Raw genomic sequence first — 26,663 nt, forward strand, 5'->3', positions numbered from 1 at the left:
AAGGATAGTAACCTTGAGTATATATAGAGAGAAGATGAAGGTATAAGAAATAACTATTTTTAAGTGGGAGATGAGATTATGGTTCACTTGAAAAGAATGGATTTCAATTTGGAACCTACAATAAGATGAAGATGAAGAAGTTTGGTCCTTGTAAAATTTTGAGGAAATTTAATAGGGAAAATGATTTTGAAGTTGAATTACAAGAAGACATGGATATTTCACCAAAATTCAATATTCTATACAACTCTCAATATTTTGAATCATGTGAGGAATTAAAAGATAACCTAGATTATCCCAAGAATAAGATTGACAACATTGAGAAGGTTTTGGATAGTAGAGTAAGTATGAGTACTAGAGGAAAATACTACATGGAATATCTAGTTCAATAGAAGGATAAATTGGTTGAGAACAATTCATGGATAAGATGAGGTAAGTTGGATATTTAGGATTTAGGTTAGAGTATTAGATTTTTTTGATGTGGACATAGTTCTTTACTTACCCTAAGTGTCTAATGTAGGAGCATCTTGGGATAGTGAGAAATATTGCATTAACCAAAAATATTGCTTGTTTAATATAACAATCTATTGTTTATGAAGCATCCATTAGCACTTTTGGTTTTTAGTTGTGCATGGTTGATATTATGTTGAGGACCTATTTTTTATCCTTACTCTAAGAGAACCTAAGATAATAAGACATGTGTTTCAAGTTTTGAGTCATTTTCTTTAGTCTCTATTTCTTGTGATTTCATCTAGCATGAAATGTTATTTATTCCAATACAGTTCCTTGTGATGTTGTGGTGTCTTTTATGGTTAGGATTTGACTCCTTTATCATGTATGTACCTATCCTTAAGTTTTTGTGAATAATTGATGCCCATTTCTTGGGTTATAGTTTACTTCTCTAAGGCAAGGTCTATTTTATAAGTAAATGCACAAATGGATGACCTCTGGTCTAGCTAGCTATATAAACTTGGATTAAGATGTAGGAGAGGAGATTTGGTAGATGGGTAGATAGAGGAAGTGAAAAATATAGTATTTATCTTAGGATTGTGAGCTTGAAACTCTAATCTTGGATATCATTACTTTGGCTATAGCCCATAAGACCTCACAATTGATCATGTTGGTTGTTGATGGTATATTTTATCATAAGAGCTATGTAATAAATTAGTAATCTATGAAATAAAGTATCACTTTACTTCAAGTTTTTTCTTTTCTTCTATGAACACATTTGGAAAGCTGTTAGGTGATTGGATCTAGTCTTTGATTGGCTTTTCTTCCCTACCAACCTTGACTCACATTCCTAATCCCATCAAGTGGAGCTTTTGGACTATCCCAAAGGAATTGTGATTGGATTGGTAGTGGGAATTTCTAGAATCACTATGGCATTGCATCCATAACCATTTTCTTCCTTGCACTACCATGTTGTCTAAGATCTCCTATACTCTCCATGTCTAGTAGTAATGTCATTTTTTGACCACTAGAACTACCCATGCCACCCTCAGTAGTGGAAGTGGAACTTGGTTTAGATTGAATTTGAGTGTTTGGAAGAGGTGGAGTTGGAATTGATGATGAATTTTTTTTTTTTGGAAGGGATTTGTGTTAGAAATTTAGGTGACTCTACAACACCCCCATGATCAAACGAAAGACCAAGATAACTTCCACAAGAGATTGGCAAGACAATTGCATGAAGTTGTAAGAATACTATTATTCATAATGGACTTGATTGACATCCAATGGATTGATTTTAAATGTACATAATAGGCCTCATTATATAGGAGAGGTGATAAGAGACAATGATAAGGAGAAGATAAGCTATCACCCACACAAGGTGGAATCACATGTCCACCAAAGGTAGATTATCCTCCATTATGCAATGAAGTATGTGCACTGATGAAGATGATAATGTGATAAGTGCACTAAAGGTAGAATGAGATAACAACTATGACCACCTAGAGTGTAATTCTTCTACACCATGTGTTTAATTGAGGTGCAAACTTCTAAGTGTCTCAATCACAAACTACTGTACAATGCATTATCCTAAGTAAGATTAAGTAAGTGTAATTAGTGAATATTTAATTACACCAACACCCCCCTTAAGTGCAACTTAGGGGAACACACTTAAACTCAAAATGCAAGATGAGTCCCAACTACTAGACCATTTTAGGTACCCATGTACATTATGCAATGCAATACATGAAATGTAATCTCTCATAAAGTGGAGAAAGAGATAAACCTCATGGGAAAAACCCTCCTCCAAAATGAAAGATGAAAACAAGATGCATAGATGGATGGAGTACTCAAGACCCCCCAAAAATTTCATACATCATGTATATACAAAGAATGATCCCTACATAGGAAGAAAATGAGGTGACATGATATCCCCCCATAAGGAAAAAGCTCCAATGTAGATGAAGAGTACTTGCAAGAAAAATATAATCCAATTACTACAAGAAACATGTCTCTCCTTAGGAAGAGATAAATACATCAAAAGATGAAGAAGCCACTCCATGTAAAAATTGAGGAAGGAGGAAGAAGGTCTCCATGTATGCATCTCTAAAGACTAAGTAGGTGTCTCCAAGCTCAAAGATTCTCTCACACCATCAAGCTGACCCATGAAGTGTGAAAAATTAAGAGAACATGAAGAGTTGGGAAATCTAATCTCCAAAGAAGGTGAAGAAGTATCTCGAAGAGAAATCTCCTTAGATGTATTAACCAAATCTACATTTTGAGACTCATTTGAAAGAGCATCCATGAATTCATCCTACTGAATAGTAGAACTCATGTCTAAAGAAGCAAGAGGTGGAGGAGTAGGAAGTTCAACACTTATCTCAAGAACGAAATGATTCAAGCGTCCAATGTTCTCCTAACATGAATTATTTACCATTGATAAAGGGTTAGGTACATCATGAATATCATCATTATTATCAAAAAAATGTGCAAAAGAATACAATCATGATGTATGATCAACAACTCCCATAGCTATGACATCTCTAGTCTCCATGTCCCTAATATAGACATTATTAGGAGTGAACTCAACAATTTACCTTGTGCTCCATGAGTAATTTGGTAAATGTAAAGGATATTAGTGGTCAAAAATGGTACACAAATAACATCATTGAATGTACCCTCTCCCATAGGAATATAACCTTTCCCACAAACCTTCATGTATGTATTATTACCCATTAATATAGGTGGAGAATTAATGGGCTCAATAGAAGAAAACATATCCATAGAAGATGCCATATGATGTGATGCACCTAAATCAAGAAGCTACTTACCTTGCTAAGTATGTGTGGAAGCAATGGGTGCTTCTCCTTTAACTTTGGATGATAATGTAGATATAGTAGCTACCTGATATTGAGAAGAAGGAGAAAACATTGATGAAGGAAACTGGATATTGTTCTTTTGAAGAGTGTGAGTAAGCTCATCAATCTTCTTCTGGAAACACTTTTGCTTATCATGTCCTAACTTTTTGCAATAAGCACATTTATCTCTCTTTCTTCTAGATGTTTCCTCTCTTGAAGATGACTTGGATTCAATATTATGTTGTAAAGGAGAGTCATCACCTTTTTCATGTTGCTTAGGATCCTTGTGTTTTTTGATTAACTTTCCTTTGGGATCTTTTGGAGAAGAGTCATTTGCAACCAACGCTTGATACTTTGAAGGCTTCGATTGACCCATGTGTGCTAACTTTGCTTGTTCCCTTGTGAGCTAAGTTGCAAATTCATCAAGAGAAGGCATTTTTTATACAATACCAAGAGCATCCATAATAGCATAGAATGTGAAAACAAAGATTGAATATTTAGGACATTGCTTAGAAAGAATAGATAATATCAATTGCTCATCATCTTTTGTAATGCCACAATTAGAAAGCTCCAATCTAATGGAATTGAACTTAGAGAAAAAGTCTTGAATACTATCAAAATCACACAGACTTAGACCTATAAGCTCATTCTCCAATTTGAATTTTCTTATTCTATTAGGTTTACCAAAGATTCCTTTCAATGTAGTCCATGCATCATGAGGATGTGTGTAGGATGCAATATGATATAAAAAATCATTGGAGATGGTAGATCTAAGAGACCCAAGTGCTTTATCCCTTCTATCAAACCGTTTCCTTCTTTTTGCAACACCTATAGCGAGTTCTAGATCCTATCCAAGAATCATTCTAAGCAATCCAATACTCATCAACAGATTAGAAACTACTTATTTCCATTCATGATAGTTATATGGAGTGAGTAATGGAACTTTTGAAAAGTCCATAATGAAATCAAATGATGACTAAAATAAATTGATAAATCCTTCAAATTACTGATTCAATTAATAAAATTGAAACCCAAGTATTTACCAAGTCCAAATATAGCCAAAAAATACCTATTTCTGAAAGTGATATGCCCACTCCAAATCACTAAAATCTAATTACAAATCTAGAAAGTAGAGGAAAAATTATGCACTTTCAAAAAAATTGCTCCTGAAAATGTTATGAAATGTGTGTAAACAGAGCCTTGAAAGTTGTGAAAAATGGGATTTGCAATTTTTAGAAAAATTTAGAGACATAGATCCAAAATCACCTACACCACTGTGTAGATTGTGAAATTCTACTTGAAAATAAAAAAATTGCTCAAAAAAAGGAGTTCGTATGAGGGATGTATCACTATTTAAAAATTGCCTCTAAAATTAATTTTTTGGATCACCAACGCTGCACCTTCAAAAATCAAATGGCTCTAGATTTGGCCTCAGATGTCCAATTTGGATGAAACAAAATTTGATTTAGGGGTTTTTGAACCTCCTCTATATGATGCCAACCTCTAATTTGCACTAGAAAGCTCAAATTTTCACCTACAATAGAAGGTCACAAAATACAACTCTTGAAATCTCCTCCAAATTGTGATGTCCCAATTGTCAATGTTGTACCAACAATATGTCAAGCCAAGATTTCACTTCTTGAGAAGAAGTCTTCATACCATGAGAGCTTTGATACCATGTTAGAGTTTTTGGATGACTCTACAACACCCCCAGGATCAAATGAAAGACCAAGAAAAATTTGACAAGAGATTAGCAAGACAATTGCATGAAGATGCAAGAATGCTATTATTGATAATGGACTTTATTAACATCCAATGGGTTGATTTTAAATGTACATAATAGGCCTCCTTATATAGAAGAGGTGATAAGAGACAATGATAAGGAGAAGATAAGCTATCACCCACACAAGATGGAACCACATGTCCACCAAAGGTGGATCATCCTCCATTATGCAATGAAGTATGTGCAATGATGAGGATGATAATGTGATAAGTGCACTAAAGGTGGAATGAGATAACAACTATGACCACCTAGAGTGGAATTCTCCTACACCATGTGTTTAATTGAGGTGCAAACTCCTAAGTATCTCATTCACAAACTACTATGCAATGCATCACCCTAATTAAGCTTAAGTAAGTGTAATTAGTGAATATTTAATTACACCAACAATTTGACTTTTTTTATGAACCTGATGATTCACCTCTAATGAGTGGTTTAACACCATATGTTGGTGGCTTTAGTGCAAGAAATGGATACCAAGTTCCTTGAGCCTTTGGACCTATTCCACCATCACCTAAATAACCTAATTTTTCTATCATCTCTATCCCTTTTCCATGATTTTCTCCTATCTCCTTATTAAGTATAATAAATGGTGAAGAGACTATACTTGTAGTAGTTTTGGGAGTGGAAATAGTGCTAGTGGATGTAGGATTTATATAGTCTTCATATTAATTATCTTCATCCTCTATATCAATGTGTTATGCTATTGCTTCATTTGGATGCTTATTATTTCACTATTGGATAGAGATTTTATGCTAAGCCAAAAAATTAAGTTCTATAGAGGTCTTTGGCTTACCAAGATTCTTCCTCATTTCCCATAAAAAAGTAATTTTACTTTCAGGCCAATGATCAGCTTCATAGTCCTCATATAGGTTACGTGGAATATAATTTTTTGTTAGATGACCCACTTTCTAGTAGAAATTGTAGGATGTCTTGGGCTGCATTTTTCCTTTCTATTTGTGCAATGCTATAATCTATGCTGGCAATTCATGTATTAAAATATTATTTTCACTAGTACATTTCTCCATCTCTTTTTTGACCACTTCCTAAGAGCCCATGTTTTAAATTTTTTAATCAATGACATACTCTCATGTTAAATTTTTTTTTGTAAATTTTCCATTTTGTATAAGCTTTGTACAAATTATGTTTAGTAAATCATACTACCAATGATTGTCAACATCATAATTAAGAATTGTACAAAAATATTGTGCCACTTTGAATGCTTTTTTCTCAAATGTGAACAATCCACATGAGAAAGGAAAATAAGGAAATATAGTTTACTTTTTTTGACCATGAAAGAGTACATATGTGCTCTCTATCTTCTATACATATTCCAATGCTAAAACCCATTTACCACATGTATTGAAAGTTCTTGCAACTCGGTGACTGAAGACTTGGGAGTAGAAGTTTCCTAATTGACAGATGTATTTGGCACTATATTAGGTTCAATAAAAACAAATCTCTTGTAATCTTCTGGTTCCTTTCTACAAACTCATCAACTTTCATATGTGCACATTCTATGACTTTGTGAGTAGATAAATTCAAACATCTATATGCCTTACTCTTGCAACAATATCCCAGAAATATGCCTTCATCACCCTTCACATCAAATTTTCCTTTTCTAGATTCTTTCAAAATATAATATTTGCTTCCAAATACTTTTAGGTAACTTACATTGGGTTTATAGCCATACCATAACTCATAGGAGGTTTTGAATGAGTCCTTCTTCAACTATACTCTATTCAAGGTACGAACTGCAATGCTAATAGGTTCCTTCTAGTATTTGATAGCTTTTGTTTTCAATCGTTAGAGTTCTTGCACAATCCATGATAGATCTATTCCTCCTTTCAACTATTCCATTTTTCTCAGGAGTTCTAGGAGCTGATACCTGTCTTTAGATTCCTCTTTCAATGAAAAAGTTATTGAATTCATGGGAGATGAATTCACCACCTCTATCTGACCTCAAGAATTTTAGTCTTTTCCCTATTTCCTTCTCTACTCTGGCCAAATACCATTTTAACTTCTCAAATGCTTGTAATTTCTCTCTTAGATACATAATAGTCATCATTCTAGAGTAGTCATCAAAAAAAAGAATGAAGAACTTTTCTCTAGTATAGATTTCAATTCCAATAGGTCCACACAAATTGATATGTACAATTTTCAAAATTTCTTTAGATTGATAATTTTTACTTTTAAAGCTAGTCTTTCCCATCTTACCAATCTGACAATTCTTGCATAGACCAACATCAAGTTTCTTTATATTAGGAATGCCTCTTACTTTTTTGAATTTGCTTATTTTCACCAAGTTATCAAAATTCACATGACATAACTTTCTATGCCATAAACAACTTTCTTCAACTTGATAAATAAAACATGAACATTCACCAAGTTCAAGATAGAACAAGTTACCTTTTGTTTGTATTTCTGATCCAGTTAGCTTTCCTTTGTCATCCATTAATATTGCTTTTCCATGCATGAATTCCACTTTGAATTCAATATTAATTAGTTGTGCCACACTCAACAGGTTGTGTTTTAGTCCTTCAACCCAATAGGCATTATCACATACAAGCTCTTTGGTTAGTGAGATTCTTATTATCAAACCTTACACTACACTACCACATACAAGGTTCATTATTACCAAACCTTACACTACCACTACCATAGTCTTCAAATTGTTCAAACTTAGTTTTGTCACCAGCCATATGATGAGAACAACCATTGTCTATGATCCATGTATCATTTTTACTCACATGAGAGATAAGTGCCATCTTATCTTACTCATCATTATCAGATTCATCTTTTATAGCAATGTAAACACTTTCATATTCACTATTATCAGAGTCCTTTGAATCTTTAGCCATGAAACATGTTTTCTTACCTTTGTTCTTGAATGATTTGAAATATTTCTTGCCATTACACTTGTGACCTTTCTTCTCATCCTTGTTTTACTTGTTTAGGCACCTAACAATAATATGACCAATTTGCTCACATGAAAAATAGATTAGAGGAACTTTGCCTTTGTATTTTCTCTTACCTCTAGAATATTTCCTTGCTAGTAGAGCTTCAACCACCTCAAGATCACTATCAAAACTTTGTTTTGATTCTTCTTCACTTTTTGAATGAGAATCCTTTATCTTCTTTCCCTTTTCTTTGAGTGAAAGCTTGGCTTTAAATGCCAATTCAATGTTCTTGGAAGCTGGAACATAGTTGTCATAGTTATCTAGCTCAAATGTAGTCAATCTTTCTACTATGGCCTCTAAAGTTATCTTATGATTTTCTTCACATCTTCTTTCCTAAATTGTAGAAACTCTAATTGCATAAATGGGAAACAATGTTCTAAGAACTTTACTTACAACTATTTCATCCTCGATATCTCCTCCAAAAGCCTTGATTGCACTGATGCTTGCTTTGACTCTTTAAACATATTTGGCAATGTTTTCATCCTCTCTCATCCTCATCTGATCAAATTGTCCTCTTAGAATTTCTTCTTTGGCTCTTCTCACATTGTCATCACCTCCATAGATATCTTTCAGCTTGTTCCACATAGCAAAGGCAGTTTTGCAATCCTTGATACCATCAAATTTTTCATACCTTAGGGGAGATGCAATGTCTATCATCATGGTGTTATGGGTCTTCTTCTCAGCAATGTCATTGATAAATAATGTACCAGCAGGAGTTGTATATTCTTCATTAAGATATTTCAATCATGTATCTCCAATGGAAGCCAGATGGAGTCTCATGAGACCTTGCCATGCTAAAAAGTTATCCCTGTTAAGTCTTGGAATTTCCCTCTTGTAAGACATCTTGATCTTTAGGTTAGATCCTTGAAATCCTTCCTACAAGCACAAAAAACTATGATACCAATTGTTGGAAATATAGATGGAGTAATTGAGGGGTGGGGCGGGGGGGGGGGGGGGGGGGGGCGGGTGGGTGAATTAGTTACCACAAAAACAAATTCATAGATCCCTTAGATGCCTTATAAAACTAGTTACTACTGTCACTCATTAACCACAGAAAAATGTTGTAACTCAGTAGATGTAGTGTATGTTATCTTTAAAAGATCTTAAATGTTTATAGTGATTAACATGCATGCATAAAAGAAATAACATGAACACAAGAAACACTAGATTTAACATGGAAATCCAATATGGGAAAAATTGCCAAGTAACTAGCTACTAATTTTTACTCTTCTAAAGTGAGCCTTGTTAGAAGTCAACCCTGTCAAAGGTTACAAAACACACTATTAGGTGTGACCTTGTTAAAGGATTTGATCACCCTGCTAGGAGTGACCTTGCTAGAGGAATTTAGAAAAATTCAATAGAACTTTCACCTTGTTAGAGTATTTACAAAATGGCTATTAAACCAACTCTATTAAGAGATTTAGAAATCATTGCTACAATGGTGAAAAAGTAACAATGAGTTAACCTGAATGAGATTCAACTGAATTGTTGATACAGATCTCTATTCTACTTCACTAGATCCTCTCTGATCAAATACAACTTTTCTTCTCCTCAAGGATATTTGATCCTTCTTCAAAATTTGCTCACACTTTCCTCTTCACATAATCAACACACTTGCATGCTCACTGATTACAACTTAGAATTCACAACTTGACCTTTTATTTATACCTTACAAATTGTCAATTCAGCTCATTTACAAGTTTCATTTATCAATAATCATTACATCAGTCAGCTACAATCATTACATGAAATAATTAAACTTTATTTCCCAAAATAATGAAATCCTTCATTAGCCAAACCTTCTCAGTAAACACTGCTCTAGAAATGATTTCCAGTGTTAACCAACTAAATCTCGGTGAACACTACAAACTCTGTAAAATCTTTTGGAAAATGAGTGAACTTGGTAAACACTAACTTTCCTTCGATAACCTTGTGAGCTTTGTTACCACTAACTTCTATCATAGAATCCTTCAATGCTCGAGTGAGCTCAGTAGAAATTGTTTCCACAAAGTATTTTTCAGGAACACTCAGTAGAAATTGGAATTTTCTTTGCTAACTAATTGAGCTCGATAGACTCTATAATTTGCTTTGCTGACCAACTAAGCTCAGTAGACTTTGTCTAATAACTAATATCAAATTTTTGTAACATCAAAGACAACACACAATTGAACAATTGTATCCAACAATAATGGATAACTTTTGATCAAGGTTAAAGGTTGGAGTAGTAGTTGATATTATTGATTGCAAAATTTAAGTAGAAGGATGAGAAGATTTGAGAAGAGGATAATTCTGATTGATTGAAAGTTTGCCAAGTGAATCAAAGATTGAGATGACAATGGAGACCATATAATGGATCAAAATTTGAGACAAACTAAGATTTGTATTTGCAAAGTGAGTTGTACTTGACAAATCAAAGCCTTCTATTAATGTCTAAACATTATATCAGTATATGAAATCCTTTAATCAAGGTTGACCTAATAGTCATATGTAAACCCTTTAATCAAGGTGACATTCTAATAGAATATTCTAAAAATTTCTAACAATGACACTCCTAATAGGGTGATTAAATCCTTTAACAAGGTCATGTTTAATAGCATGTTTTGTAACCTTTAATGGGGTTGGCACCTAACAAAGCTCACTTCAATGTTACTGGTAATTTTTCCCAAATTGGATTTCCACATTTAATCTTAGTATCAAACTTGTGTGGATGTTATATATGGTGATTTACTATTAATGTTTACATTCTGCAAGTATATTATATTTAGGATAGTGAATTAGTATTTGATATTACTGAAAGTTGACTTTAGAGACTGAGATAATGAATGATAAGATCTAAAGTTTTTTAAGTGTTATTTTGTTCAATTGGAACATTTTGGCCTTGGATAACTAATTCAACCTCGCTCTTAGTTGTTGTAAATATTCTAACAATTGGTATCAGAGTTGTTGGTGCTTGTAAAAAAAAGTTTGAAGGGACTTAAAGATAAAGATCATGATGTACAAAAAGGAGTTGCCAAAGTTGAACAAAGAGAATTTTTGTGCATGGAAAAGATTGATAAGACTATACATATCTTTACTTGGGGATGATGCACTAGAGTTTGTGGACATTTCATATAGGGAGATAACAATTGTCCCTTTGACCACTCAATAACTAAAAAAGAAGAATGAACACAACAAGGAAATGTTGGAGATTGCTTCAACCCTAAGCTATGTTGAGTTTGATGACATAAAATATTGCAAAAATAAAAAGGAAATGTGGGATAAACTAAAGACTATATATGGAGGAGATGATAATGTGATGAGAGCCAAATCAAAAATCTTGAGAGGTAAGTTTGATGAAATTAGAATGAGAGAAGGTGAAAATATACTCCAATACTATGTAAGAATCATAGAGATTTTCAATGCTATTAGAGTTGCTAATAGAAGGATCGAGGATAATACAATAATAAGAAAGGTTTTTAGAACTCTACTTCCTATTTATGATATTAGGGTTTCTTTAATATAAGAACTAAGAGGTACTCTAGGTAATACCATAACTCTAGAAAGTGTGATAGGCAAGCTTACTTCTTTTGAGATATCTAATTTTGATAATTACACTCCTTCTACTATTGAATATGCTTTTAAGTCACAAATATTTCTTAGTAAGAATGGAAAAGAAAAACATGTGAAAAGTGATAGTGACACTTCTAACAATGAACTTGAAGCACTAATGGCTACAAGACTTTCAAGAGGCAAAGGGAAATACAAAGATAAAATTCCTATAATCTATTTTTCAGCCAACAAAGTTGGTCATATTGCTGCAAAATTTATTGATAGAGAAGAAAAGGATGATAAGAGAGAAAGAAAGTACAAAGGGAGAAAATATAACCAAGACTACAAGAGAAACAAGGACTACAAAGATAAAGATAAGAAATCTTGTTATATTGCTGAAGAAGAAACTGATAATGAATCTGAAAGTAATGATAAGGAGGTAGTATATATTGCTATGAAATAAGATTTTGATGAGGATGAGAAAACTACATTAATCTCTTATGTGAATAAAAGTGGTATATGGATAATTGATAGTGGTTGTGTAAATCACATGACTGGTGATAAAAATAAATTTGAGAATATTGGACCTTACAAGGGTGGTTGTGTTAAATTTGGGAATGATGTAGCATGTCATGTGAAAGGTAAAGGATCAATACAACTATCTCACAAGATCAAATGTGACAATGGGCATTGGGTTGAAGGACTTAACTATAATCTATTGAGTGTTTTATAGTTGAACAAATTAGGCTACATAGTTGAATTCTATCTCGAAAAGGAGAAGATATATGATGTTGATGGTGAATTGATTGGAAGTGGTAATGAAATAAGAGGTAAATTGTTCTACCTAGATTTATCCGATGAGACATGTTTGTTTGCACAATATGAAGATATTTAATTATGGCACAAGAGGTTATGTCATGTAAATTTTGACAATTTAGTTAGCATTAGTAAGATGAAAAGAGTAAGAGATTTGCCAAAACTGAAGAAACTTGATAATGCCATGTGTAAACAATGTCAATTGGGAAAAATGCCAAAGTGTACTTTAAAAAGCAAGAAATATTCATTTGGTGATATTTTGGAATTGGTTCATACTGACTTATATGGACCTATTGGTGTTCAAAAATGTTGCAGAGATAATTATTTCATTCTATTTGTTGATGAATACTCTAGAATGATGATTGTGGTGTTTCTAAAAGAAATGATGTTTTTCAGTTATTTAAGTGGTATTTGGCCAGAGTTGAAAAGGAGAAAGGAAAATTTTTTAAGTTCTTGAGATCTAACATAGGTGGTGAATTTTTTTCTAATGAGTTCAACATATTCTACAATAATAGAGGAATTAAAAGACAGATGTCAACACCTAGAACCCCTCCTCAAAATGGAATAGTTGAAAGAAGAAATAGATCAATATTGGACTATGCTATAACATTGATGATGGAGAAGAATGTATCACAAAAATATTGGAGAGAAGTTGTAAGTACAATTGTTTATACTTTAAATAGAGTATAAGTCAAGAAAGGTACAAATGCTACACCTTTTGAATTATGGTATGATATGCTCCTAATGTAAAATATTTCAAAGTTTTTGGAAGAAAATGTTATATACTAAAATATAATAGAAATGGAAACTTTATGCTAAAAGTGATGAAGGCATATTCCTACAATATGCCAATAAGATAAAAACATATCAATGTTTGAACTCTAATACTATCAAAGTTGTGGAAAGTGTAAATACGAAAATCAATGAATATGTAGAAAATAATGAAGTTGAATGATAAATAGAACCTAAAGACTACAATTCATTTATATATGTTAATTATGGTGCTCCAAACACCCCACCTAAAAAAGAGAACAAAGCTACAAATCAACAATAACTAGATGCTAAGCAGTAGAGTGTGGGTGTCAAGCAACAATTGAACGATGCCATGTAATAGATAGAAGGAGCTAAACATCAGGAAGATAATGCCAAGAATGCACCAACACCTAAACAAGAGAGAGATAATAAGATTGAAATAATTTGCCAAGATGAATCCACTAAAGAATAAAGAAGAAAAGAACATGTACTAGAAAAATATGTGAAAAGACATCATGCACCTAAGAAAATTATTGGAGATAAAGAATATGGTGTTATGAATAGAAAAAGAATCAAAAGTTATACATGCTTAATTTGTGAGTTTGAGCCCAAATCTATGAAAGACGCTTTAGAGAATGAGGACTAGATACAAGCAATGAGTGGAGAAATTGAGGAGATTGAAAAGAAAAAAACATGGACACTAGTACCTAGGCCAAAAGACAAAAATGTTATTGGGACAAAGTGGGTATTTAGAATAAAGGTGAAGTTACAAGGAACAAGGATAGATTGGTATGCTAAGGATATGAACAAGAAGAAGGTATTGACTATGGGGAACTATTTTCCCCTATAGAAAGATTGAAAGGACCTAGATCACTGTTTGCATATTCTACCTACAAAGGATTTAAGGTATATCAAATGGATGCAAAATATGCATTTCTAAATGGGATACTTGAAGAAGAAGTGTACATAGAGTACCCTAAAGGATTTGTTGACTCTGGCAAGAAGAATATGGTGTGCAAGCTACACAAAGCCCTATATGGTTTTTAAAAAGCCCCAAGAGCATGGTATGAAAGATTGCATAACTATTCGGTGAAGATTGGATTTCCAAGAACTAACAATAACAATAATCTATATTTGAAGACTGGTAATAATAATGAGGTATTATTGTCTAATTTTGTTGTTGATGATATAACATATGGAGGCAAGGAAGCATTATGCAAATCATTTGCTGATGAAATGAAGAAGGAATTTGAAATGTCAATAATTAGGAGATCAAGTTCTTTGTTGGTTTACAAGTATATCAAATAAAGTAAGGTATCTTCATTACTCAATACAAATATATTAAGGAGATACTAAATTTTTTTGGAATGGAAGATTCAAGACCAATTAATTCACCTATTGTAGTGATTTGTTTCTAGATTCGATTGTGTTAATATTTTTACCATCAACATTTCAAATCATGCTACATGATCCATCATTAGGATGAAGAGAAAGAGATGAAAAACAAAGTGATGATTCTGCTGATGTGAACCAAACACTATATAGATCAACAAATGGAAAAATATAATATGTTTTTCATAGCAAACCTAATATTGCATTAGTAGTTGGGATAGTTGGAAGATTTTCTACAAGTCCTAAGGAATGAATCACATGATGGCAATGAAAAGGATATTGAGATATTTGAAAGGAATATAAGACTATGGATTTTATTACAAGAAGAATGAAATTTTTGAACTAAAGGTATTTATTGATTCTAATTGGGAAGGAAATGTTGATGATAAAAAGAGCATAAGTGGAAGTGCATTCTTTCTAGGAAAGAGACTAGTTTAATGGAAAGGCAAGAAGTAGAACTACATTTCTGAATCAACAAATGAAGCTAAATATGTGGCAATAGTAGTAAATTGTCCAAATTTTAGATGTATCAAGAAATTGTTAAAAGGTATGAAAGAAGAAATTACTGATCTAGTGGTTATCTATTTTGATAACACTAGTGCTATTAACATATCAAAGAATCTTGTAATGCACACTAAGATAAAACATATTAATATCAAGTATCATTACTTGAGAGAGCTAGTTCAAGAAAAAGAAGTGAGATTAGAGTATGTGAACACTATAGAGAAAACAACTGATATATTTACTAAAGATTTACTTAAAGATTCTCATGAATATTAAAGAGGTAAATTGAGGATGATTTCCCTAGGCAAAGCTAATCAAGCTAAGATGATGCTCTATATCAAATGTGTTAATCAGACTATCTTACAAAATTGATATAGATAGTCCTAATTTAGGAGTTGCCTAAGATAGTAATGAGGAAGAAGGACAAAATGTTAAATCAGTTATACAAATATGATAGAAGATGAATTCAAAACTAACAAGATATCTACATGGAAAAAGATGCATGAGTTGAAATGTCTTTGGTATAATTATTGTCAAAGAGGGAGATAATGAAATTTTTTTTTCCATGCAAGTGGAACAGATATTATTGTCAAAGAGGGAGATATTACTAAGAGGAAGAAATTAAATAAAAGGTGTTGCCAACAATACAAAATAACCTAATTGATTTCATGATTTGATATGATAAAGGGAGCTTATGTGTTGCATATGGATGAGAATCACAATGAAACTAAAGAAAGAAATTGTTGGACATAGAGATGTGAATTTGAATGAAACTAAGAATATTAAAGAAGACCTAACACTAGACAAAGAGGGAGTTGCTCAATTTTTTACATGTTTTGGATTGCATGGTAACTAGAGGTGTTACCATTAATGCCAAAGAGGGAGATTGTTGGAAACTAGAATTCGAATAATTGTTATGATGTCATTGATGTCAAACCTTATTGGTGAGATAATTTTCTATTTGATCTGAGTGCCATATCTACTTGATCGATGAAGAAGATTTGACAATTTAATCATAACAAAAGTATCTATAGAAAATATTGAGTTATGAAGAGGAAACTACAACTGGACACTTGATTAGTTGGAACTTGAAAACATAGTGTGATTGTTTAAATCATGTTGTAAGTGGAGAAGATAGCTACACTAAAACCTTGAAGAAGAGATCAATGATAGACCAAATGTATATGCTTGATTGAGCAATAGAGTACAAGATTAAGGAACTTGAAGTATATGCTAAGTGATGCTGGAGTTGATCAAGCTACAATAAGTGTTGAGAAGAAATAATGTTGACCAAGAATCAGTATTAAATGAGTGATAGTATATGTGCTGCGCAAGAAATTTAGTAGCAATTGAGTAACCTAGTGATGATTGAGCGAGAGAACATAGTGTTGGCCGATGAACAACATTTTAATAGTTTATGAGAAATAGTAATTTCTAGCAACAAAGTTGGTTTCTTGGAATATGGAAAGCATGTTAAAGATAAGGATGGATGACCTAGAACATTTAAATCAAGGGAAACCATGTTTGCAATTTTATATGCAAGGATTTGTGGAGAAGTTTCTAGAAAAGAAGAAAATGGTTGAATATGATCACAAGCCTAAGATCTATGTTGGTTCTTAAGTGAAAAAATATCAAAATTAACGATTTATGAAGGTAAGAGGGCTAACCTTTGATCAAGGTTAAAGGCTGGAGCAGTAGTTGATACTATTGATTGGTTAATTTAAGCATAAGGTTGAGAAGTATTGAGAAGAGGAGAAATGTGATTTCTTGAAGGGTTTCCAACTAAATCAAAGACTAAGATGATAATGAAGGCCAAATAGTGGATCAACATTTGAGCCAAACTAAGATCTATATTTGCAAAGTGAGTTGTACTTAATAGATCAAAAATTGTTGTTACTTTCTAATAATTCTATTAGTATATGAAATCTTTTAATCAAGGTAGACCTAATAGTCATATTTAAATCCTTTAATCAAGGTGGCATTCTAATAGAATGTTGTAAATCCCTCTAACAAGGCTACTCCTAACATGGTAATTAAATCCTTTAATAAGGTCACATTTAATAGCTTGTTTTGTAATCTCTAACAAGGTTGGCTCTTAACATAGATCACTTAAAATGAGTGAAAATTTGGTGACATGTTACTGGAAGTTTTTCCTAAATTGGGTTTCCATGTCAAATCCTAGTGTCAAACTTGTGTGGATGTTATATATGGTGATTTACTATTAATGTTTATATTATTCAAGTCTGTTATATTTAGGATAGTGAACTACTAGTTGATGCTATTGAAAGTTGACTATAGAGACCGAGCTAATGAATGATAAGTTCTCAATTTGTTAAAGTGCTTGTTTGTGTAACTGTGAATTGTGGGCCTCTTAACCTCACAGACACTTCAACGTAGTCATTACCTATGGAATCATCTTGGAATAAACATTGAGTTGTTTATCCAAGAGGTCCGACAGAGTGACCTATCGCCTTATATCTAGAAGAATTTTTCTTATTTAATATCCTCAGAGATGAGGCTTAGGCAACTAGACCCTCTAAGAACGAAGGATTTAAAGATGTAACTAAATCTATATTGAGATGCAAAGTAATCTAGAATGGTATATGCAATTTAGTCTAAATACATATAAAAGAATCTATATTAGAGTATATGCATATTATACTAAAAATGATTCTTAATCTAAGAAATGAGAGTGTATGCTAACAATGAGTAAATGAGCACAAAGTTCAGCAGAGTTTCGATAGCAATTCAATTCAACCTCTGTAATGAGGAAATGACGGTCTCTTAAATAGACTTTCCTGGAATCCATCAACGGTTGAGATCGATTTCAATCAAAGGTCAAGATTAAAGATGAGGTTCAGTTAAGGTGGAAGATTCCCAATTTAGAGGGAGTTAACTGGCTCAGATCTAAGTGTAAGAGTCAGCCAACTTAGATAGACTTCAGTGTGAGATCAAGTGATCTGGGTCACTTCTAATTTGATGAGCAGTGAGCTAGAAATTTCAATTCTTGGACTGAAGAGAAAATAAGGAGAGATATTTAATTTAATAAAATGAGATATGCTCTCATTATTACCTTTTTCTATTTAATTAAATAATTCTATTTAATTAATTAGAGACACTTTTCTTATTTAATTAAATAACTCCATTTAATTAATTTAGGAATAACTTCCCATTTAATTAAATGACATTGTTTAATTAATTTAGAAGTAGCTTTTCCATTTAATTAAATAATTTTGTTTAATTAATTAGAATAGGCATATTTATTAAATTAAATAAATTTAATCCCATAGCACATTAGCCTTAGGGTATAATTTAATTTAATTAAAGTATAAATACTTAATAATTAAATTAAATATTAATCAATAGGTTTCAATGTGACTAATATGAGTGCATACTATAGGGATTAGATTATGAGTATGATGAATGTAGATTAGGGTTTTCTGCACTTGACAATTAAGTCAAGTAGTGAGTAGTAGAATAAGAATTGCCTATTAGAATAGGTCTTAGGATTGATCAGAAATAGACCAGAATTGGTATAATGGCAATGTGCGAATTTTGGGGTATTACATTTTGCCCCTCTTTGAATGAATGTGTGAGCAGCATGTTCAATTCAAAGAAAATCAAAAATGATATGAGGATCAAGAAATGAGATTAGTTCCAAAATTGATGATACAAAGGCCGATTGATAAGCTTTGAAGGACCATCTCTAGAATAGAGCTTAATCCTAAGGAATCTAAGTAGAATACCTAGATACCCAAAATTGATAAGCATTTAAAAGGTTTCTTCATAAAAAAGTTTGACCTTTAAGGATCCAGATAGACTACCTAGACACCTAAGATTAAAAGCATTTAGAAGATTATCTCTAGAACAGAGCTTACCTTTCAAGGATCTAGATAGAACACCTAGATACCTGAGATTGAAAGCATTTAGAAGATTATCTCTAGAATGGAGCTTAACCTTCAAGGATCCAGATAGAACACCTAGATACATGAGATTGAAAGCATTTAGAAGATTATCTCCAGAAGGGAGCTTAACCTTCAAGGATCTAGATAGAACACCTAGATACCTAGGTTTGAAAGAATTTAGAAGATTATCTCTAGAACGGAGGTTAACCTTCAAGGATCCAGATAGAACACCTAGATACCACTAACAGATTTGGCATCGATTTGCGATAGCCATGTGTCGCAATTGCGATAGCAATGTGTCGCCACTGCGACAGACATAGACGTTGTAGTTATTTAGTTGCAATTTACGACGTCTACCTCTTGTCATCACATTTGTGACACCTATCTGTTGCTTTGCAGCCACCTTGGTGCCAAACCAAAATTCGTGTTTTCTATCCCAATTGTGATGCCTATTCGTTGCTATGCAGCCACCTTATTGTGAAATCAAAATCCCTATTTTCCATTGCAATTACGATGGGGTTGCCGTCGCATCTACAACAACCTTGTCGCAATTTTTGGGGTTACCGACGCCAATTACGATGGGGTTGTTGTAGATGCGACAGAAACCCTATCACAATTTTTGTCACAATTGCGACGGTGAAAGAAGTAAAACAAAAAAAAAATCGTGCACCATTAAGCTTCCCCAAATATGAAGCCATTAGAGACCTGCAAATCATTGTTCTCAATTATTATATGTCTCATATTCGTTAATGTATGTTACCCAAAGCCTGAACCAGTTTGAGGCCTTTCATATGGATTCTATAAAAGCTCTTGTCAAAAAGCAGAAGAGAGCATTAGAGAAGAAATGGGTAGCTTCTTGGAGGAAAATATTAACTCAGTTGGAGGATTTCTTCACATTCCTTACCATGATTTCTTTTTTCAAGTTAATAACAAATGGGTCGAAGTGAGAGCAAGCAAACTGGGTCTTCCATTAATTACCTTTTGAACTGAATTATCACCAACAGATCACCGTCAGGAATGAACTAAACTGACAGTTGGAATTTTGAATGCTAAGAATATTAATTATATCTAATTAAATTTAAATAACACTCTAACTTTGTGTAACCATTTACTCAGAACTAAATCCTTGGCTGCTAATATGGCCTGTGGCAAGTGCTTCTCTCTGGGAAAAATTAAATGACCATCATAGTTCCTAGTTTGTTACATACCTCACAAACATTTCCTATATTAAACATTTCATAGTATTCCTCTGTTTTACTCAATTTGTGAGTAGCATCAATAGTTTGATAGATACTAAAAAAGCACGCTGATAAAAGATATTATTAATATATTACATGGAAGCACATACAAAGTGATAAATGATTGTTTTTCTTAGCAACAAAACATAGAACCTATTGTTGCATTCAGTCACAAAGCTATGAGCATTTGATCACGATGCTTCAAATGAAGTTGATTATGACTTGCTTCTTAATTATTTTTCTCTCTACCATCGGCTTTCACAACGAGATGTTTATATCTTGAAATTAAAAAAAACTAAAACCAAGACTTCAACAAAGCATTCAGTCATGAAACTATGAGCATTTGCTCATGATGCTTCAAATGAAGCCCCTTATGACTTATTTCTTAATTAATTTCATCTCTATCATCAGCTTTTACAAGGAGATGTATGCATCCTATATTTATAATAAAAAAATACAAACAGACACTTCAAAATGTCAAATATTATTGTATTAGTCCAAAAAAAATAAAAGACATTCTGCCACGCCTTATAAATATCCTAAATAATCTTTTGTCATTTTCCCTGTCTCAATAGTTCCTACACAGGCAGCTTCTAGCTTCTCTGAAAATTCAAGTAGTCTTGGATTTTCATCTAGTTTTTCCCTGTCGTAAAAGCAGTAAAAGTAATTAAACACAGAGAAGATACTGGAAGTGAATCTAGATCATTCTTAGGATGAATGCTTGTCAGATCTGAAAGAAGTTAGTGGATACACTATCATGTAGATGTTGGTCAAAGCCACAAAGCTATTGCCCAGCCTGACCACTTTTATTGTACAGGAGTATAGTAAAACCTATGTCAAAATGACTAGAGATTTTGATGTTACATTGAGTTATTGGAACTAGGTACAAAAGAAATCATTTAGAAAGTCTAGGCAGTGACATATCTGGAATTCACAACATCTAATTCCTTAGTAAAAAATATATCAGTGTCATATTCTTCATACCTAGCTTTAGTAGTTGTTGCATCTTTATAAGTTTTTGTGTCTCACAATTTATATGTGTGTAATTATATATATATCAAAGTCACTATTTATATTTGTGCACGAAACTCAATAGCAACACAAATTGTAAATCCTACAAAAATAAATGGTTACTCTTGCCCATTGTTTGTATGTGTAGTAAAACAAAATTAATATTTGTTAAAATCTAGTTCTGGATTCAATAAAAAAGAATTTGAAGCACAATTGAATCCAAAATCAAGTTTTGAACATCTATAATGGATTGTGGAGGCTTGGTATCATTAGCTATTGATATTTGCACACAAAATTCAATAGCAATAGCAATTGTAAACTAAATTGGTATTCTTGCATCTTGATTAGTTTTTGCATTTCACAAATCTCTTGCTGTGAAGTATGAGTTGGAAGTACAATGATTTGCTATTAGAAAAAATATGGGAAGCTTATATTCTATATCAAGATTATATAAAAGTGTTGCCATCAAAATCTGACTAAACATGCAACTAACTTCATACCTAGGATCTTGGGAGGAGATCCATGATCTCCATAACCCAATTTGGAAGATATCTTCAATTTGTGTTTCTCTCCAACACACATTCCTAGAAATCCTTGGTCCCAACCTGTGCCATAATATATGATGATGTAGACCATCAGGCTTCCATTAATCCCTTCTTTATCCACAAAAGTTATTAACAACAACAAATTGATCAATTTCATAAATGATAAATTAAAAATTAGAAAGCTGATTTTCCTTCACAGATGTGCCTCTCACGAATACAACTTCATAACTAGATTCTAGGGACTAACCTAGCCATCCACAACTTAAAGATTTGTGACAATTACTGAAAAAACTTGCAATATGAAATGTGAACTTCATGAAACGTCATTAGCAGGGTTGTTCATAAATTGTGTAAAAATCCAGGGCATGCATCAGATGTGATAGGAAAGGAACAACTCAAAGACTTAAGATACAAAAGTCATTTAGCTATTATCAAAGACTCCATTACCAGAAATGCAAATAAGTTTGAAATTTCTTCCAAATATCCTATCATCAAATCACTGGTCACTTTGAGGGATCGTACATTTGATGATACAGTGGATTAAAGTAACATTATTCAAACACTAAATCTATTATAATAGTATAGATCACTATCCAAAGATCCCTGATTTTGTTTTAAAATGTTACAAAGATGAATAGTAGTGTGAATTAAGTTGCTAGTTTGATCAATAAGCCTATAATTATACCTGTTCATAAATCAATCATTGAAAGAAGTTATTGTGTGCCTGACAAAACCAAGATAATCAACATTGCAATCTTCATATTATTGTGCCAAGAAACAAAACCAACCAGATTCCTACTACATCATATTTAGCTTTCCAACTGGCCTCATATACCTCCTGGAAGATATCTTTAAACCTACCAATTTAAGTCACATATAAGAAGAATCTCCAAGAATATGAGGATCCTTAAGCTAGAGAATCATAAAGAATGATAACATGGGAAGTAAGGTGTGTTAGAGAAAAAGGTAAAAATAAGATCATCAATCCTTGTATTGATTTGAAAACATACCTTCCATCATTTTTTTTTAAAATTGTGTTTTTAGTACTTAGGTAAAGTGGCCATTTCTTCTCATAAGTTGTTGCCATTGATGCATTAGCAAATGCATGAATAGACTACACAAAAATAATTAATCATAATTGAATATTTGAGATTTGCTCAATTAGAATTAGAATAGGAAATTATATTTGTCATAAAAGAGAGGACTACATACCTCATCAATAATGTACATAGCTAATGCTATTCCTCCATCTCCTTTACAGTCATATACCTCCAACTCTGTAGTTTCACCTCCATTCTCTGGAACTGCATCAGTTGACAGAAATCACTATTGCATGCTACAAAGAATACTAATGAAACAAAAAAATAGATGTTTTCCAATCTCTGATAGTGAAACCACAATGATATTCACTAAGCTGAAAGACAACAAGGATGCATAGCGTCTAGTTCCTGCTAATTGAGAATTTGAATGGAGAGTTGTGTACTTAAAGTTCTAGTAGCATACAGATCCAAAGTCTAGGGAACTACCCAGAAAGTTTTTCCATTTTAAATTTGCTATTAGTTGAACATTACCAAAAAAAAGTATAATATATACCAGTAGATCTATGGAAACCTCCCTTAGGACAAGCAAGAATGGGTTTACAGAAACAACCATGATACTAAAGATTTATATTAATAAGGCAGGCTTTACAATATACTTCTTGTTCTCAATCTGGCCTTTATTGCCTTTTTTGCTAGTGTCTGGTTGTATATAAGAGGAATTAGGCCACACCCCTGACATAGGCACAAGAAGAAAGCCTAGTACCCAACCTGAGATGATCCCCATGACACCTTGTAATTGACTCACAACTTTGCATCAACACAACGTTAGCTATAAAGTAAACAAAATCCAGCCTGGTTACTTGATTTTGTTTACATCTGCTGAACATAGATTTAGCAATTAGGATTGAAGTAATTATGAACCCTAAATTAAAAGAGAAATCCATGAGTAGTCCATAATGGGTAACAATCTGTCACTTTAGATGACAAGATTCATTCTTGAAACAGAGCACCATAAGCATCATACCCATGTTAAGAAGTTTATCAATAGCTATGACCAATCACGGAACACTCTAAACAAATCAAATCTGGAAATTTTACCTTCTTATCAGCCATGTGGAAGGGTTTCAAGGCTGCACACGAGCACTCCTTCTGACCAGGCAGTGTAAGACGTATGGGCATCAAACTAGCTATATATTTACATCTAACATGAAAATAATAAGGTCTATCTGGTTTTGATGTTTACTTACAAGTCCATGATCAAATTAGGAATGAAAAGTTACAAATTTTGGTCTTCATGGAAATTTAATACACACAAAACTGAAATACCAACAATATCTATTGTGGGGCTAGATGGATTTACACCTATTTGGGCCTGATTGCATCTTCAAATATGGGATGCTTGGAAGATTGAAACTGGGCTGAGGACACGTTTCGCATAGGAGGACTACTCATTTTCTCATAGCAATGGATAGAGAAAAGAGAAAGAGAAAGATGAATCTCATCCTTACCCCAAGATTGAGTCTTTGCACTATGCTTTTTATTTAGACCAGGCTTTGATAAGAAGGGAGACAAGGCTTGAGAAGGCAATGGACATGGCGAAGAAGAAGAAGAAGTAGATGGATTAATAATAGGCCAAAGGGAAAGAGAATATAGTTTTCGAAATCCACCAAGAGCCAAAACAACAAATCTCAGTTGATGGCTTCCACAACCAGTGTTAGCCCAATGCTTGAGACATATGTTTTCCCACAGCTTGTCATCTTGTGCAGCTTTATGCCATATCCTATTAACACATGAGGCTGTTGCCAATGTTCTTGCATCCATGTATTTCATCACTTTGGATAACAAATCCCCATCTAAAAGAAACTGCTCCATTTGATCCCTCGATAAGTTCTCACACTGATCCTAAGATTGCATCTTTTCAGATGTTTTATGAAATAATGGCACCTCCAAGTCTCCGTTGGGCTTATAACTATGATGATGATAATTGATTTTACACTTAGTGGGTCTTCTTATTGCCAATCCCATTGCCCTTCCAGACAAAACAAGACAAATGAATGTGTATCTACAAATAAATAGACCTTGTACCTTAAAAAACAAGTTGGATAGTTTCATAAATAAGCATCGGACAGGGATTCGGGTCTCTAAATTTAGGCAAAAACACAAAAATAGACATGGAGACCAGAGAGCACAACTTTAGAAAAAGGTAAAGTTATGAAATGGAGCAGAGCACTACCAGAAGGAAAATTTCTAATAAAAAAGGAGCAGAAAATGAAGAAGATGGGTTCCTAATTTAAATCAGATCCTGAAAGTGATTGATAATCATTTAGAGACTTTACCTTCATAAATATAGCGTTTGCCTTTGGAACACTGACAAACATGTCACCCGCAATGTGTTGCACACCTATACCACAAACAGATGATAAACAACCAATGAGGATTTTTTTACCCAAAATCTGTGAAGAGACAAAAAACAAGTTCAAACATTGTGTTTAAAGCAAGTACCGACATAACTGGGAGCCTCTAAGATGACTTCAGGGAGATCAAAATTAAAGCATTTGATATTGGGGAAGGGGCGAGAAATAACGTATCTTGCACTTTGAGTGCATTTTACATCATTTAGGGGCTTTAATAGCCTATTACATCATGTAAACACTACCATCCACCCATAACTCTTCCTAGGACACCCTAGGACTTCAAATGACCCCTTACATCATATTGACTCCCTATTTGTGCCAAGTTGAGCTTCACTTACATCTTATTGAGCTTCACTTTGTTTCGAGAATAGTTTAATATTCCAATATCTTTCATAACAGTAGATAATTCTTGATATGAGCGAGGTCAAAAATTTGATGATGGTAACAGAAACTCGCCTATCAATCTACAGGAAAAAATATAAGTTGTTAATATAAACAATATTAGTGGTACATTATTCACCCTTTGTTAACTATAAAGACATATATGACATACCTTAACATACGTGACATTGTTATGTTGGATAAACCACTCATAACCTTCAAGTTCAACAACAACAATACAACAAAGAGAAGGGTTGTTTGGGAGTCTTTATATAGGGGCTCGTATGCCTTCTCAAGTAGAGGTACATTGAGGCTATCATCATCATCATGATCAGATACGCTTGGACTAAATGTGTCATGGATCAATGTATTTATACCATCATCTTCAATTGTGTTTTCTAGCGCATGATCATCATCTTCCATGGGATCATTATCTTCACCTTGGATATTTGCACCTCCATGTTCCTCCACTTCGAAAACTATATTCTTTGGATTGTTGTGGTTCATATCATGTACTTCCCTGGGGAGATCAACCTATATAAAATTGATTAACATAAATAAACCATGATCATCAACTCATCATCAAGTGATTTCATATGTATATAGTTTGTTAAAATGATATAATGAACGAATTACCAGTGGATGATAGTCATGCCCCCCTTCAATGTGACCATTCTCCCTACAATGTCTCTTAGCTGTTTTGATTAGCAGTCTTCTACGATTTAAGCCCTTACAAATTTTGCAAGGACAGTAACATTTTCCATCACCTTTTCTTTTCAAGTTAGACCACAATCTAGCGATTGTCTCCCTGTTTTGTTCTTCAATTATATTATCTAACATGATCGTTCTTTGCAGAAGCAAAAAATGGGCTATTAAACTTCAGTCTACAACTTTCACAAACTAAGAAAAACTATCAAAAGTACACAAATCTTCTTAGACCTAGCTAAATACTTTAATATTTTAAAAATACTTTCTTTGACTTTATTCCTAAGACATTTAATCCAATCACCTTTTATAACATTCAGTCAATTGCTCTAGGTAAATTTCTAGATAAGAATATTTGTAAAACTTTGACCAACCACCTGAAGGTCTTA

The 26,663-nt window shown here is 33.0% G+C and overlaps 1 pseudogene; it reads right to left on the minus strand.

The window, feature by feature from the left end:
* Window positions 1-24,136: 24,136 nt before the first annotated feature.
* Window positions 24,137-24,799, minus strand: LOC149568537 (F-box protein GID2 pseudogene; annotated as a pseudogene).
* Between the last annotated feature and the right edge of the window lie 1,864 nt (window positions 24,800-26,663).

This window comes from Cupressus sempervirens, chromosome 3, assembly GCF_028749045.1.
Source record: "Cupressus sempervirens isolate cs-2001-9-10 chromosome 3, ASM2874904v1, whole genome shotgun sequence".
NCBI lineage: Eukaryota > Viridiplantae > Streptophyta > Pinopsida > Cupressales > Cupressaceae > Cupressus > Cupressus sempervirens.